We start from the raw sequence: 18,452 nt of genomic DNA on the forward strand, positions 1-18,452 counted from the left end.
ACAAGGGGTCATGGGCATAAAAGCAATAGTGTCTAATGCGTTAGCAGTTCGGCGGCGGAAGATGGGCTGAAATCACGAAGATTGACACACCCAGAGCGAAGAAGCTCAGCGGCCTTTTCTGAGGCTAGAAGAAGCCCAGCAGCCTTGATCAAGGCTCTCTCTCTGGTTGAAGACCCCACCAGATCGTCCAAAGCCAAAGTGGCCGGCCACCACCAAAGCGAAGGAGTGGGGCCTCTTGAAGACCTGCCCTGCTCCTAGGCTCGGGACGCCAGGTCCTAGTGTACCCAGGATCCTTCTAGTCGTTGTTCCACGTGGACGCGAGTTGCCTTTGGTGTATGCCGAGAGCTGGCACACCCCTCCAGTGTGGCCAGGTATATAGCCCCAGCGTGCTCATTGGTGTGGCTCGGTGGGACTGGATGGTATGTCCGTCCAGGTATCCCTTTGAGACACTCTAACCCCCTCCCTGTCCTTTGTTATACCTGATGTGTTGACTATATTATTATCAGGTTACGCCATCCATCTATTCTGTATGTTTGTGCTTCTGTTCTGTATAACTATAGAAGCTTCTTGTAAACATCTGTAAATAAGTTCTTATGTTATACTATGCTAAGTGTATTGTTAATTCTTATTATTAGTTGTCATTGTTAAAACATTATTGTAAACCCATGCATATAAGTTAAGAACCGTTACCATGACCTAAACTAACCTGGTTCACGTGTTCAATTTGAATAAAGCAATTAAATTAAGAATGCTTTTCAACTGGTGTGCCCGTCATCCCCGTGTGAACCATGACAATGACCTATGAGATCTTTCCCAGTTTGAGTGCTTGCAGTGTATTGGCAAATGCATTCTCTAGTGCACTCAAGCAAGGCGTCCTCGGGAATCAGGGTACATACTTCAGTACCATATACTAATTCATGGGATTAAAATATCCATTACTGTCAGTAAGACTTGTTTAAATCAATTCCATGAAAAATGTACTCTGCTACTGCAGTGCTAGTGACTATTACTACTCAAGCAAGTGCTCCGTGAGAGCGTTCAAGGTCTGATTATCGCACTAGGGAAAGAGGTGAGTAGGGTCATGCCTGGTGTTTGTGTCTAGAGTGGAGTTTTGATTTGCTTTGTTCTTCAAGGAGAGATAATCAACAGTTAATGAAAGTATTTTTTCATCTTTTATTTGAAATTCCAGCTTGGAGTAATTACAAGAACTGATTTGGAAAATCTAACTCTTGACAATTCAGTAGTGTGTCCCAAATGTCTTATGTAAAGGTCTGTATTTGAAAGTGAGAATTTCATGAAAACCGGAGCAAATTTTGACAAGGTCTGATATTTGTGCCTTTAACTGGACATAGTACCTACACAGTACTATCCTTGCTGATTTTTTTTTCAGTCTTAATTTAAATTTGATCTGAATTTTTTAAATTCTGGGTCTATTTTCATCATATATTCAATTGTAGGCCAATGTGTTTTCCTAAACTGCTGCATAATGTTGGTCTGTTCTGTTAAACTGCAATCACATTTCATCATGCAGTTATCTGTATTTTACTAGTGATTGTAATGGTTTCTTTATTCTGCATACAGGTTGCAAATCCATTTGTAAATTGCTTTAGGATATTTCCAGATGCAAGTTGTTACAAATGTAGCTCATAATAATTATGGCACAATTCCTGTTTTATTTTAGCACTTATTTTTTATTAGACAACTGAGATATAACACACTGATTCCTCAAAGAGATTACACCATCCAAGCATCTTTTTTTCCAATGACAGCTTTTCTCCTGCTTTCTATCCATGTGTATGCTACTGATACAATCTTACAAAATGGGTGAGGTAATGACCTCTATTCATTTATAGTAAGTTATACAATGTTGTGAAGTCCATGAAATATTTAACACTAATAAACAGGATGATCATTACTTTGATGCATAATGAGAAAGTAAATTAAGTAACTGACATTTAAATAAAATATAAGTGCTTTATGCAGTTTCTATTTACCACATCATGGCAGTAATCCATTTAAAGTCAATGAACAACATAATTAAATGGCTCATGTAATGTAAAGATCTTTCTTGAGTTTTTTTTCCAGACTATTCACATGGAAACTCACTTGCAGTTTGCTGACATTTTCAGACCGCTTGCGCTTGTATAAGTGCTATTATATTTCTTATGTAATATTTTTATCTCACAAGATATCAGAAGCACTGAAACTGAGAACATGCTACTAAAAGGTAGTGTTTTGCAGAACCCAAAGAAAATGTAGCAATGAAGCAGAGGTTGTGACTACCTTTTCATCGATCTGTTTTGTGGGAAGGAGTTCCAGACTCGTGCACTAACTAGTATTAGGGCAGATTAAGGAAGATTTAGGCAGAAAGAACTCACTGTCTTACAGAAAGATTGTTTTCTCTATAGACAACCAATGCCCACTCACTTCAGTGTCTAGCAGGTGTGACACCGAATGCATTGAGGAAGCATAAAGAAAAAAATCTGCATTTATATAAATTAAATGCAAGTTTTCATAGTAACAAGCCCTTGTTTTTCCAAAAAGCAAAACAACAAAAAAATTAACTAACATGAATATTCATCAGGGGCTGTGAAAAGATTTCACAGAGGACTCTGCAGCCAAAAATGTTCTCATTCCTTGTGTGTTTGTTACTATCTGTTGATCATAGAAAGATGTGTTGCATTTAATTCTAAATACCCATTTAATTCTCTTTTGAAAAAGAATATTCAGAAGTTGTTCAAATGTTCCATTTTAATACTTTAAAATACATTCAAGATTCAAAGTTTAGAAATAGGAAAGTAAAAGGTAAAAGGAAAAGAAATGAACAAAGTCAAATAAATGCTTAAAATTTAGCTTAATCAAATGCAGTATTCTCTAGATTCTCAGTTCTTATAAAGTTGAAAAATTGAAATTCATAGTTTTCATGGCATGGAACCTTTTTTTTTAACTCTGTAACTCTGAAGATTTTACGGGAAGGGGATATAACTCAATATTTATGTAATAGAAATATGAGATAAAGGCCAAATCCAGGACCAGGAATTTCCTACCTGCAGACTTTCAAGTCTCTGTCCAAAAGACTGCATAATCAGAGAAAAGGGAACATTATAATTTCCTTTTTATGAATGCAGAGGGATCAAGGGGAAAAGTTATGATCAACAAAGAGTTTAATATGCTAGCACATTAAAAAATGCTGAAAGGCCTTCAGGCATTGGCTGTGAGAACACTCATATCTGCTGCTGGATATGTACAGAGCTGACCAGATAGGCCTGCACTAATATTTTAAATAGTGTCTGGGGCATTCATCTATACTATTAAAAAAATCTTAGCGCAGTCCCAAGCAAAATTTTGTCCTGTGTTGACTAACATGCTCCTAAATAATTTCCTAGTAAATATAGGACTTTGGACAAGTCAGGAACCATTCCCAAGTGGATATCTGCCAGCAGCCACCCTCTTTTGAAGACTGAGGGGGGTTACAAATGTGGTTTGAGGCCAATCCACTCTGGCTGACACTATGCCAGGGAACATCCCAGGGCAGACTGAATTTACTTGAGAAGATATTGCTCCTGGGTCCTGACAGAGCTGTGCACTAGATGTCTGCTGAACGCCCAGAGGTTCACCTACTCTCCACAACACGCAACTGGGAGGAGAAGCATTACGAGAGGGCATCTGTGAGAGCTGCAAGTTGTTCATCACTTCAGCATTTCCCAGCAGTTTTAACTCAGCTGCTTTCCTTGTATTTCAGTGCTTAAAGTTGTACCAATTAAAGCACAACTGTACAAAATTTCTCTGCTCTTTTTTTTTCCTAGGCATGTATGTTCAAAACTGACAGCACAATGACAGTAATCTGACCAGGGCTGTCTAAACAATATGAATTCCTATGATGAGTGATGTGGCATTGATTAAGGATAACTGACATCTATAGACATTATAGAAAACAGCATATAACTGCAGAAGAGTTACCGACTCCATCTGGCATCACAAAACTAATGCCTAAATAAGGGGCAATCGACTGATTCTGCATTTTCTGTTTTCAGTATACATCTTATCTGCATCCCAGCTCCACCCTGGGGAAGTGCTGGGCGCAAACTGTTCCCTTTGCCCATGTTCATACAAAGGAAATGCAGGCATGTGCCCCAAAATAAGGCACAGTACAATCCAGCAGGTAGGGGCCAGTACAGATGATAGAGCGACCAGAAACTTGCTGTGTGCTGCAGGGCACCCCAGCAGGCAAGTATCCACGCAGCCATGGGATCGGCAGGGAACCACAAGAGTAGTTTGCATCTTCAGCGCACAATGTCTGGAGGCTCCTTTGGGTGAGGCTGGTGAAAGAATGATGAAAAGATCAGGAGATGTTCCTACTTCTGGCAGATTAAAACAAAATGTTTCAGGCATGAGTGTAGACTTCTCTATTATTTATGGTCACCAACCAAAAGAATAAGTAATGCTGAGTACCAAGTGCTTGACAATCAGTACTAGTAAGTTTTTACTTTTTCTTTTTGGATGTAAGAGTGCTCCTTCCTAGGAGCCTGAAACACAGTCAGAGTTCCAGTTTCCTCCTTCACTATGCCATGAAAGCGTCTGTGAGTGTTTGGTAGACAGTGCTCAAAATTTCTATTGCAAAGAATTAATAAAAATGTCATTTGCTAAGACATTTTTTTGCCTTCTTATAACTGCCATCAAACATTTGGATTCTACGGTCAAAGTGCAGGACTCAGTCCAGCTAAACGTCAGGGTGGATAATATTCAAACTATTTCTTTATTGCAAAGAGGTGACCGAGACTCTCATAACGAACAGACAGCAAGAAGGCATATTGTAAATGGTTGCTATGATTTACCGTGTTTATAGTGAAATATATGATCCTGAAGGTAACTACTTTATCTCTTCTCTGTTGTTGTGTGTCAAAGGTTCTGAATGAAGGAGAAAATTCAAACTATATCAGCCTCGACACATCCCACAAACCTGTAAACTTAGCTGATAAACTGCAATAAGGAACACAGTTCTTATAAACTCCTTTTATAATCAACAGAGAGGATGAAAGTGAGAAGGAGGCACTTCTGAGTAAGAGATGAATTTCCATCTCATTTCCATTCCATATTTTCTCTCTCTTTCTACTAGATACAGAGAAAGAATAAGGAAACTGCACTCGCACCTCAGCTGGGTGCCTCACGTTATGTGAGATGATCTAACCACCAGTTGAAAGTTTGGAAATGTTGTGGATCATACATTAAACATTAATAGGTTGACAAAGTGAATATTTTAAGTTGCAATGGTTATTATGGACAGCACGGCTAAGAGTTACCCGTGGGTTAAGTCCAAGAAGTTATTACCTCCTGGCTTATTCTTGACAGTATATTTAATTTCTACTTATTTCTTATGTAGTAAAAAATAGATCAATTTGAACAGAAAAATGCCAAATTACGTTTGCTCACTGCTTATGCAGTGAGCTACATACAGAATCCAACTTTTATGTCTGGTTGCACGTACTAAAGTATGACTGTTACACCTGCTGAAGTCTGTATGGTGCATAGCCTATCCCTGTGCCAGGCAGAGATCTGCTTGCTGAACAGGACATTCAAATAGCTTACCAGCTCACCGCTATTACAAACAATACAGTACCAGGGGAACACTTAGGTATGTGGAAATCCTGTGTTAGCAACTTAAATTTTCTGCTAGTGTAAACCACCAGCTATTTTCAGTGAGAGATCCTGAGTAACCAGAACTTGAAAATCTAATGCCAGTGTGGAAAAACATGGCTTTCTGCTAGTTGCCACAAAGACAGCTGGAAAGATAAGATTTACTTTCTCTTATTTCAAATATTTGCAATGTAGATATGTCTGCATCCAAACTAGTCACCCTGGGTTTCTTTCATAAACAACTAATAGATATGGTGACTTTGCAGACATCTCATCTGATCCATCTTGGATACTGACTTTGGGATGAGATGAATCCTGCATTAGAAATATCTATATTAATATGCATTAATAATAAAGGCAATCTAGAGGAACTTCATTGTGTTAGCAGTAGAAATCCACACTACAAACAGATGTCATTTGCACACCCATCTTTGTACTAATTTAAAGAGATCAAAGAAAAATATAATAATTGGCAATCACCTACTCCCACATATTGAGGAATTTAATGGTGAAAACTAAATGTTTTCTAGTATTGATCTTCAGATATTTGTCAATATATAACAACACATGATGTCATCAAAGACCTCCAAGCATTTCTTTCACACTGTGGACTTTTCTGTTTCAAATATACACTGTACAGACTTGAATTAGTACCTGATTCTTTTCAAAAAAATGATATTTTTTTTCTCCAAACTAGACCATCCTGCCTAATGATATTTTTGCATTTTAAATGCTCTGGAAACACATTCAAGACGTGAACATCGCATACTGCAACCCATCAAAAAAGTATTGAAATTAACCTTGTTAAAATAGCATTTCAACACTGAGCTGTCTTTTCTTGGGCCCATGCTTTCTGTCTAGACTGAAGTCTGATTCAGTCAATGACACCTCGGTGAAAGATTACAAGCGTCACTATCTGTCTCAGCTCTGTGCCACCATATAGAAAGTTTACTCCTAACGTTGCTTCCGTACCTAACTATTTACTGTTTTGCTTCATGGAATCCTCAGCTGTGTAAAACTTTTTTATGACATTGGGAACAACAGAGGACTTACATGAACAAAATTAAATTGCCTAGTGATCAGTTAAATCAGTGTAATTTCTATATATGAGGTAGAAACCAGAAGCTGAAAATATGAAATCTCTTACTTTACCAAGCATCCAAACAGCAGCTGACGTAGAAGCAACTGCAAGGTGCACCAGTCTCTAGAGTAATAGGAGAACAAGTTAAAGCTGCTTATTTAGCACATCTAATTTTAAAAAGCAATTCAAATCCACATATGGCTCCCTGAAAAAGCTTGACCCAAAGATTCCAAAAATCTCACTCTAGCATTTCAGGCAAGTTTTAGACTACAAAATAAACTTTTTTCTACATGACAGATATGTCATACAAGACACCCTTTGACTCTTTATTTTAGAGAAACTGCCGGCCAGGTATATAGGCCTGTCTCAAGATGCATATCAAGAAACTGTCAGAATGAAGTGTAAGATCCATGAAGATAGCTGGGACCAGAGACTAGTTGAAACTACTCAAGAGGCCCTTACTGCTCACCAGCCTAATGAAAAGACAGAAGTGACTCAAGCATTGCCACAGAAACCTTTACCTGATGCAACACAGGAAAAGCTTGATTGACATCATACAGGCTGTTTGTTCATGCATCACTTGCCTGTCGTTATGCTCTCACTCTGATGGATTATTCCACTAAGTGGGCTAGAAATAGCACTGACGTCAGAAGTTGCATCTGCTGCAGTAATCATTTGCCTATCTACAATTTACAGCTGAGAAGGTGATCCAAGAAGGAGTTAGCATTAGACAAAGCATCACCAGCTATTTCCCTCAACTTCAATCTTTTCTTCAAAGGGAGAGAGAAACAGTATACACAGAAAACCATCAATATGCTTCTGTCAGCTCAATGGAGAAATCAAATTCTTCAGTTGAGCTGTGGGAGGAAGTTCACAGACTGCTAAGCTGAAAGGAAAAGCTTGAAAAGCTTTTAGCACAAACCTCCTACAAACTCGTAGAGCTGCGCACCGCACATGCATTATTGCAGAACAGGAGGGAGCAGGCACGCAGCCTAAATGTAGATGGATGACAAGTGCTAAAATTTGAAATAGAGCAATTGTTCAGATGGTAACCAAACAACAGAAGCAATGCTACGGAAGCTATACCCAGATCGAAAGCCAGTATTTTGAGTGGAGTTCACTTGAAAGAGTATGAAAATCTATAATTCTGTGAAAAGAGAAATTGTTCACTGCTTTTTGAGGCTTTTTGGAGTTCTCACATGTGCAAAGTATATGACCTTTACAGTGTAGTCAGGTTGAAAAGCTTCTTGCCTAATACATATTTACCTGGGTAACTCAGACTTCTTCAGATCCAACATGTTTTGCACAAATTCAGGTGTGATCGCATATCTATTAGATACAATTATTACCTACATGAACTCTGTTCTGTCCACATTTCATCCTAAGTTACAGCTGGCCTGTTATTGGTTACCACATTATCTGAGTAGGTATAAAACAATGAAAATAATGAAGTTACTGCCCCATTCATGCTAAGAAGGGACCTTATTCCCCTCCATATGTTGTTGCAGAACTGGTGCTGAGCACCTGAGGGCGCAGCTGAAATATGCTGTGATAGAGGAAAGTGGAGGCTCTCCTACATACTTTGTCTTTACTTGTTTATTTCTCTATTGTTCTCTTTTGTTCTCTTCTCTTTTGTTCACTGTAGCCACCTTCATTCTGCTTCTTTAAAAATAGCTTTAAAGTTATATTCAGTATTTCTACTTGCTACTAGATAGTGGTGGATGTACCCTGCAGACATTTCTCCATCCCACACTGCCTATAATATACTCTAGCTAATACCTGAGCTATATCGGTGTAACCATATCTAAAAAAGGAAATATCTGAAATTCTTGAAATCTGATCTTTCTGAAAATATTTGCTCCCAGATCCATTCCTCCCACCCCTATCCGTGTGTAAATGTTTTTGTACTTTGATTTAAGGGTTTTCTACCCCCTTGTGCAAAAACAGTCCGTTTCTCACACGCACACATGCACACACTGAAAAAAAGAAAAAAAGAAAAAACGAAAAACAGAGCTGGTAAGGCAGGATCGTAATAGGGGCTTGAAATGGTTAGAAGCTTGAAAAACTTACAGGAAAGTATATATTCATGCCCTGCTCTGTTCTATAACAATTCTTCTGATCTTCTTCGCATGCCATTTGATTTCATTCTCTGAGGTGATATCCACTCCAACAACATCCCTAAGCAATATTTGCCCCACGAGAGAGAGCCAATGCAAAATCATGCACACCTCAGTGCAGCCTTATGCATAGTAACTAAGCCATAATCACAAACTGCCAGTTTAGTGTTTTAAAAATGTCTCTTTTGTGTCCTTTTGTGTTATAAAAAGCCCAGATGTGGTTTTTGTTTTTCCTACGATATATTCAAGTCAGTTAGGTAGCATTTCCTCCTTAAGCAGGGATCTCTATGGTCTTTACCTGATGGTCACAGTGCAGGAGACTGTGCACCTCAGTTGTGCCTTGAATCAGATAGGTGTCCTGAGTTCTGGAAAGTTAGTTACTAGAACGCTGACAAAAGCTGATATTTTAATTTATCTCCAGAGTCACACTGATCCAATTGTAGAGTTGGAAAGAGTATATAGGAGGTCTAAGCGGTGCCTCCTTCCCTTGGTGGCATTTACAGCAAGATCCCTCAATTAGCTGGAATTTTCTGATAAAATGTATCTTGTGCAGAAGATGCTGATCAGGTGTATCTTGGGAGTGGTGAACTTGGAATTACCTTCTACAGATAACTTCCAAGCTCTATGTTTTATGATCTGAATTTATAACAATTAATCATTTAAGACAAAAAAAGTCACTGTCACCATTAATATTCCTGGTAGAGGATCGAGTAGCCAAAAGAAACAATCATTCTTTATGTTTTGGTCTTACGTTTGGTGTCACTACAAATTTCTGTATGTTATTGCTTGGATATTGCTAGACACTGAATGCTTAAAAAATTACCACCGCATGGAGTCCAATCTTATGTTTAATTAGATCCTAGCGTGCATAAAGGGCTTAGAAAGACAGATGGTATAAAACATAACAACCTACATAGAGAGAGAAGTTACAACTTTGTTATTGTCTACTACTCAAATATCAGGCCAGCTGTAAACATCATCATAATCCAAAGCTCACTGCTTATTGTCTGATCTTGACCTACTTTCTTGACTAGTCTTATAACCAGGAAATATTTGGTCTTATATATGATTAAAAGTGAACAAGTGGATGCTTAAACCTTTGAATGGAGCAAAACACTGGCAGAACATGCTCTGTACACCTGTTTATATTCTATACATCAAGCAAGCTGAAATATAAAAATAGATATAAAGACTGCATGGCTGTCAATGTTTGTGATATAGAGGACTGCATTAGAGTGCTATCTGCTAAGTACATCATGTTTTCCAGCCTCAAATAAATCAGGACATTGTAGTTTAAGAGCCTTGTTCTGTTTATTGAAGGAAGATTCATTATGCAATTGTACTCACAAGAGTATAATAATGTTGCAGTCCACCTACGTTGTTGCTGAATAAGTTTCTAACTCCACTTAAAGCATTCCTACGGACGCCAGGAAAGAGAGCATTCCTGGCAGTAAAGTAGTTTTTCATCTATTAATTGATAGATTCCATTGCAGAAATTAATACAAAATAGGAGTGATGGCAAAATTCCAAAAAAAAATAATGTCTTATCCAGCTGGGATAAAATACCTTACAGGGCATACCTTTTCAGAAAAGCTGTTTGTTTGAATCGCTTGAGGTTTTACACAGATTTCTTATACATTTCTTAGGTATATTCGAGTGTCATGCACAATGATATTCAGTATGGAGTACCTCTTGTCCATTGGGGATAGTAGGAAGGAAGGTCTTTCAGGTTTATTTGTTTCTACTGATATTTCAATAAGAAAAGAAAAAACTATTTGTGAGAATATGTGGATTTTTGCATTTCTTGTTTTTCACTAATATTGGTAGACTTAAAAAAGCTAAAAATTAGCTTGTTGGATAGAAGAAAATTTTTGTTATTATTTTTAAAATATTATTCTACAGTTCAAATGCCAAACAGTTAAATAAATCCATAAACAGATACACAAAACTGAAGGAAAATGTAGAAGTGTTATTTTAAGAATTTCAGTATGTACGTTTAAGCTCATTTTGCATCAAATTTCCTGTCTACAGTTTTATTAAGATTCATCTGGACATTATTTGAGACTAGCATGTATGTGCAAGGGATCTATTGCACAGCTTTGGGAATGAAAGTGTCTAATTGAGTTTATAAACAAAATCTTCAGCTATAGTCAACTAAATTGCTGTGCCTCCAAGTCCTAAACAGGGACTGAACTTAACACGTGTGAAGCCGTTTCTCAATTACGTACTGCAAAATTTAACACATTAAACCTGTAATTGTACACTAAATATATCATGAGAAAACAAAGGCATCTCTTAGCTAATGGAATCTCTTGGGTATTCCAGAGTAGTATCTATTTCATTTACTTTTCATTCACAGATACTCTGAGAGATGATAACAGTATAATTTCCTTGTTCTTAATTCTATTTAAATTAACAATGAACTCATATCTCATTACACTTGTTGAAATACTTTACATGAAGCTAAAAGAGCAATTAATATTTTCCATATTGGCAACTTTGGGCATGTAATGATAATGTGTTCCCAGCAACTTAAAGATACAGTCTGTAAATATAGCATGTGTTTAATAAGAGTAAAGCAGGCAGAGAAAGAGCAGCTCCCTTGCTGTCTAGTATTATTTAGCTTAGTTTGAGAAATAACTCTAACGAATGAAAATGTCACCTTCCCCTTATATGGGAAATTCTGTTCATAGTGAGGTTTTTTGTGTGTTGTTCCAATCCAACTTGGGACTCAAGAAAATGAACAGCCAGTCGTGTACCAAAAAAGAGATTTTATTCACAGTGACTGCTGTGCCCCTGGACAGGAATGACTCATCTGTAGTGTAATCCGTGCACTTCCCAAGAAGTTAGCTGTAGTATAATTGAACATACAAAGCAATGAACTGAGGGCTGAGAGGTAAGGATGGTATCCTGAGCTCTTGTGCCCATGGCCGAGCCAAACTGTCAATGTAAATGATAAAAAGTAAGACTGGAAGCAGAAAGAGCAAGCTTAAGAACAAGTAGCACTTGTGAGGTGCAAAAAGGTCCACTGCAGACAGAGAACACTGACGCAATGGACATGGGAAAGTGCCTGCAATTAGGTAAAATGCAATTCTTTATGAAGAAGAAAGTGTATTACCAAATAAAGGTATCTTTGACTTGAATATTTTTTCTGTCTGTCCATTACCTTTTTGTTGCAGGGACTTAAGGACTCTAAGTTTCTATAAGTAAGCATTTAAAAGAAAAAAAAAAACTATAAGTAGTTTTTTTTAAAATAGATTTCAAAATCACAATCTATTTCAATAACTTAGTAAAGTTACATTCAACAAGAAAACTATCTTTTCTTCTCTTCATGTAGAAAATCTGAGACCTTTACATTCTTCACTTAGATTCTTTCATATTGAGAAATTCATGGAAAAACAAACAAAAAGGGAAGCATTTTCCCATAAAATCCTCACTTTCAATAATTAAAAAGTGCCCAAAACTTAAGAAATCTTCAGTCTGATTCCATTCAATACTTCACTACTTGGGCATTCTGAGTTTACTTGTCGCTTGCTCATAGCTCCACCCAATAGCAAGCTCTTAAATCACTTTCACATACCATTTATTTTTGATTACAAAACGTATCTTTATTGATGCTAAGTAATATTTTTTTAGAAAATTAATTTAAATGGCAACAAGCAAACTACATCGATTTATGGCCTCATGAAATATTGAGGTAGCAGCTATTCTGAAATTACTAATTAAGTGCAAAACTAAGATGTCTCCTAATTAACATGCTAAATATATCGAGCTACATTAATTCCTCAGACACCTCCATTGATTAGAGTATCCATTGGAGATGAATTTTCTCCATTGATCCAGCTGCAAATCTGGAGCAAAGAATCCTACTGGCATGGATGATTCAGTTGATTTCATTGGTAATATCGAAGTAACATCTGCTATGTGCCTCTATATGTGAACTTATTTGCAGCTGGTCCTAATGAGGTCAGAGAAAAGAAATTTATATACCAGAAGTCCTAAAAAGTCAATGTATTAAGGTGAGATTTTTTTTATCAATTCATCAAGCAGCAAAGTGTAGAGAGAAAATAAGACATAACCTTCAAATCCTTTATTCACCTAAGAAAAGGTGAATAGCTATGACAGGAAACACCATTCACCTCAAAGGACACTGATGGGATACATTCATGTTTCTCAGAGAACAGGGGACATCCTCCAGGGAACAGTTCTTCTACCCTTCAGTATTCACCAGCATGCCAACATGAAGCCCTCTAGGTAGAAAAATTACTTCCTACAGCAGATCACAATGTATCTATTTAAAGCAAAAATAAAAAAATAAAAAAATCCTTCATCATAATTAAACATATAATTTTCCTAATTTAAAAAATAGCAAATATTTATTTTTCTAACTTGTGATGAAAGGAATTTAAGTGTGGATGTGCATGTGTTTATACATATTTTAACCAGTTCCTTTCACTGAAAAGGTCACTTTTCCCATTGCTCTTGAGAAGGGGATAAGGAATATGGAAACAAATATATGAACATAACATCACCTGATGGTTTTTCTTTCCCTATGTTTTCTTTAAAAAAAAGATGCAAACCATCAAACTGAAATTTAAATATATTTTTTTCCTTCCACACTCTTTTACCTCCTTGTGGCTATGTCTGTTAACTGTGGGGTGTGCGTATGTGTGTGTGTTTGTGTGTGTGTGCACTTGAGAGAGAGGAGAGACCTGTTTTATCACACTCTCTCTTGACCTTTCTTGCAAATCATTGATTCTTGAAGTATGTCAAAAAATACATTATTTATCATTTTTCACCTGTTTTCACAGACACTTTTCTAATACTGCTGCTGTTACGTATGGTTTTGTTTAGTTTTCATTCATTTTTTAAAGAAAGATAATCCCATTAATGAGTGAATCATCGGTTAAGACTACTTTATGATGTAATATTTCTCCTTTCTGCTCCCATTTTCACTCTTCCGTAATGCAAGAATAGAAGAAAATACCACATGCTTTTAAGTTCATTCCCGTATAAGCTGTTCGTGGGTGGAACTTATCACGTTGACAAGGAAAAAAAAAACATAGTGGTTCTCAGGAAGAAAATAACTATATTAAAATATTTCTAAAAAGAAATATTTTACCTTTTTTTTCTCTTTGAGAGCATTCCAGAAATGGCATAGAAAGTAAAGGAAAATAAAAGACAATAGAAAGGCATAGCAAAGCCTAATCAAGAAATTAAAAGGTTTTTTTTTTTTAATCCAAATTGATGGTTTTACTGTCCGTATGATCATCTAAAGTTACTGGTGAGCCTACATTATATTTTCTGCAGATGCATATTCTTTCAGATGAACAGGGGCCTCGCAAGGATAAGGTTTCATTGTCACGCAGTGTTGCCACTTCGAATCCTTGGCTCACTGCTCTTCCTCCTTGCTGAGCATATTTTGGTCCATTAATGTAACAGATACCTCAGTCTGCTCTGCTGACATTTCATACAAAGACAGTGAAATACCATGTAATGGTTTTCCGCTGAACATCAGCCTTTGTCTTTGTTAGGCTGGGACAGAGAGAAAAAGCATTGTCATTGCCAAGTACGGGATCACTGGTACGCTGTGTCCCTTTATATTTCGGAGTTTTGCAATGAGATACCCAGAATGCATGGGGGTTAATATTCTTCTCATAATTCACAAAGCAGCTATAGATATTCTGTTTCCTGACCAGACAGAGAAAGGCTAAAATAATTTCAGTGACAACCCTGATCATGCAGAGAAAGGTGGGAAAAATCCTGTAGCTTCTAGGAACCTTCTGAGACCAGTGTGAGTGGATCAGTAGTCACATTTATGTGGCCAGCTGTGAATGTTTGCCTGCATTTCTCTGAAGTTTTCCAACTACCTTTGCACACTCGTTTAAATTATATCTGTCCCACATTTACTTCCCCTTTTAATGAATTATAAGGTGAGAGATTTGACTGTCAGTCAGCAGCTTTCACAGTTTGAGTCACTTGGAGAAGCTGTTTAATTTGTCTAAGCCTCATTTCTCTACCTGTAAGATAAGGATATTATTTCCTACTCTCCTCCTTCTTTACCTTGTCCGGTTGTATTGTGAGGAGGGTTAACTCAGGGCTTGGAAAACACTTCATGCAACAGAGAGCCTGTGCCAATCTAAGTCGTACTACAGTAGAAACAACATGGTACCTTTTCTTGATTTTGTGTTTCACCACATTTCAGTGCCTTTTTTTCTGCCTCTGCTCCACCTCTGAACTGCTTCATAAAAATCTTACATTTGGCCATAATTTTCTACTTCATCCAGCTAGAGAGATTCTGCTCTGTTCCAAAGGCCATGAACGTAATAGAACACCCTAGAGAAGTCTCTGTATATATTTTGATATTTCATTCTCTATGGACATAAAACAACTTGCTGGTGCTATCACACTGTCTTTTGATTGAAGCAGAGACTAATTAAGTTAGTTCTATAATTATTATTCTAAAGGCTCTCCTCGTATGCCTCATCTGTCTTTATGTTGCTGAAAAAGACATTTTCTTGTCTACATTTTTGCTGCCTGAGCAAATACAAATGTGCTCCGTGGGTCAGCTAGCACTGAATACAATTTTTCCAAGTTAATGAGTGTAGGAAAAAAAAAAAAAAGAGAAGAGAGTATGCCAGAGCATACCTAAATATAAAGATATTCCCTATCTCTCTCTCTTAGTAGGCCATGTAGATTTCTAAGGGTCTCTTTCATTAACCCTAGCAGCCTGAATTAAAAAAAAAATATTATCTCTTGGTATAGTGTATTTGTATTCTCTCTTGTTGTAAACTCTCCTGGGGACCTCTTCAGAAGCAAGGCTTAGACTATGCTGGGGTTACTGAGGTTCAATACAAGATGGACTTATCTTCACCAGCTTCAGTTATCGCTAAGCCATCTAGTCTGAGCTTATAATTTAATAACCTCTTTGGACATTGAGCCAAGAGAGAAATGACCAGTGATGTGCACGCCTGTGGCTTGTTTAAGGAAACTAAATAAAATAAACTAGCATAGACAGGCAGAGTTAAGGGAAAGGAATCCACTTAACTCCATGAATCTCTGCTCAAGCCTGTGCAGTCATGGTGGTGATAGACCACCATGCTCCAGCACCAGCTGGAGCAACTATCCTTGGGCACATCAGATGCCTTCAGCCAGATCGAGCTCCCGAGGGAGGATGCTGCCATCCAGGTCTCTGGCTCGTGCCCCTCCCTGAGGCTGGAGATGGTGGTGGTCTTATGTGTGGGAGGTGTGCTCTCCTTGAGGTGCTGAGTTGCCAGGTAAAAGAGCTGTCAGAGGCATTGAGAAGACTGTGCACCATTAGGGAGGATGAACAGGAGATAACAGTCTTAGCAGAGATAATATAGAGTCAACAACCAGAGCCATGTGTTGCAAGCAAGGCGGGGACAACTAGACGCTGCCCTCAAAACAGCAATGAATGGAGATTCCTATGATGAGACAGCTGAAAACTTGTTACTTGCAGGAACAAAACAACTTAATGTGTAGTTCTGTAGTTACAAAATGGGTAGAGTGCCCTGGGAACAGACGAGGAAGACGACCTTCTGTCATCTGCAGAGGCTGAACCAAGTGTCTGCAAAAAGAACAAAAGGATGGCGATAGTTATCAGAGACTCTCTCCTGTGGGGAGCAGAGGTCTCCATCTGCCAATCTGACTTGATATTTTGCAAAGTTTCTTGCTTGTTGGGGACTTGGATCCAGAATGTTGTAGATAGACTGTCAAGACTGCTGCTTTCCCATGCAGGCACCACTGGTAAGAGGAGAAAGAAGGCTGAAAAGAGGGAAAGACATAAGGAAATATCCAGGGGATAACATGGTGTGGAAGGCTCTTGCACTTCCTTTGTGAAGGATCTTCAATTGCAACCTCCTTGAAGCACAAGGATGGCCTATTCCAATGTTTAGAAAAATGTCGGGTAAGCATGGCAGAAGCTAGCACGGCCAAACAAGGAACATCTGCCTGATCTAAGATGCAAAAAGGAAGCATGCAGAATGTAGAAGCAAGGATTGGCTATGCAGAAGGGGTATAGAGACATTGACCAAGAGTGCAGGGATGGAGTTTGGAAAGCTGGAGCTCACCTGAAGACGAAAGTAGTGAGGGATGTGAAGGGCAACAAGAAGGCTTTCTAGAAGTACACTGATGGCCAAAGAAATCACAGAATAAGAGAATGGCTGAGTTGGAAGGCATCTCTGGAGATCATCTAGTCCAATTCCCCTGCTCTATGCAAGGTCACATAAACAAGGTTGCTCGGCCTTCTGTCCATTCAGGTTCTAAATATGTCCAAAGACGGAGATGCCATACCCTCTCTGGGCAACCTGTTTCTGTGTCTGACTATCCTCTCGTTAAAAACTATTTCTTATGTTTAAATGGAATTTCCTGTATTTCGGTGTGTGCCCCTTGCCTCTCATCCTCTCACTGAGCACCACTAAGGCTAAGTAAAATGTCAGCCCACTGCTCAAAGGGGCGAGAAACCTAGAAAGCAAGGCACGGAAAAGGCCAAGCTACTCAATGCTTTTTTTGCTTCAGTTTTCACTGACAAGATCTGGGCTCCCAGGTGCCTGAGCAGAGTCTGTGGGAGTGAAACATCGCCTACAGTAGGGAAAAATAAAGTTGGAGAAGATTTAAGCCATTTGGACGAACTGGGATCAGATGGGATGCATCTGAGAGTGCAGAGGGAGCTGGCTGATGTTGTGAGGTTGCTCTCAAAGATGATAATCTTTGAAAGCTCATAGCAATCAGAGGAGGTCCCTAACGACTGGACAAAGGCAGATGAGACACTTCTTCGAGAAGAGCAAAAAGGTCAGTCTGGAGATCTGCAGGCTGGATGCCCTCACCTCAGAATCTAGGAAAGTTATCACAAAAGTCCTTCTGGAAGCCATTTCCAAGCACATGAAGGATAAGAAGGTGTTAAGGAACAGCCAGCACGGATGTGACAGGCAAATCATGCCTGAGCAACCTGATTGCCTTCTATGATGAGGTGACTGGCTGTGTGGGTCAAGGAGGGAGCAGTGGATATTGTATATCTTGACTTTGACAAGGCCTTTGACACAGACCTTCTGGGTATTCTTATAGCCAACTTGGGAAGATGCAGACTGGATAAGTGGATGATAAGCTGAATGGAAAATTGGCTGGACTGCAGGGTCAAAAGGGTTGATTAGTATAGAGTCCAGGCAGCCACCTGCCAGTGTTCTAGCTCAGAGATCAATAACAGGGCTAATACTGTTTAATATTTATTGACGATATGGATCATGAGACAGAGTGCAAGCTTGCAGTGACAGTAATCGAAGGGAGTGGCCACTGCTCTGGAGGGCAAGGCTGCTCTTCAGAAAGATTTTGACAGCCTGATAGGAACTTCATGATATTCAACAAAGGCAAATGAAGAGTCCTGCAACTGGGATGGACTAACCCTCTGCAACAGGACAAGCTGGGGGCCAACTGGGTAGAAAATACCTTTGCAGAAAAGGACCTAAGGGGCCTGGTGGCCAACAAGTTGCATGGAAGTCAGCAGCATGCCCTTTTAGCAAAGGAAATCAATCAAACACAGAGCTGCATTAGCAAAAGCATAGCCAGCTGGCTGAGGAAGGTGATTCTTCTCTTCTATTTGGCAC

This window comes from Struthio camelus, chromosome W (genome assembly GCF_040807025.1).
Source record: "Struthio camelus isolate bStrCam1 chromosome W, bStrCam1.hap1, whole genome shotgun sequence".
Lineage (NCBI taxonomy): Eukaryota > Metazoa > Chordata > Aves > Struthioniformes > Struthionidae > Struthio > Struthio camelus.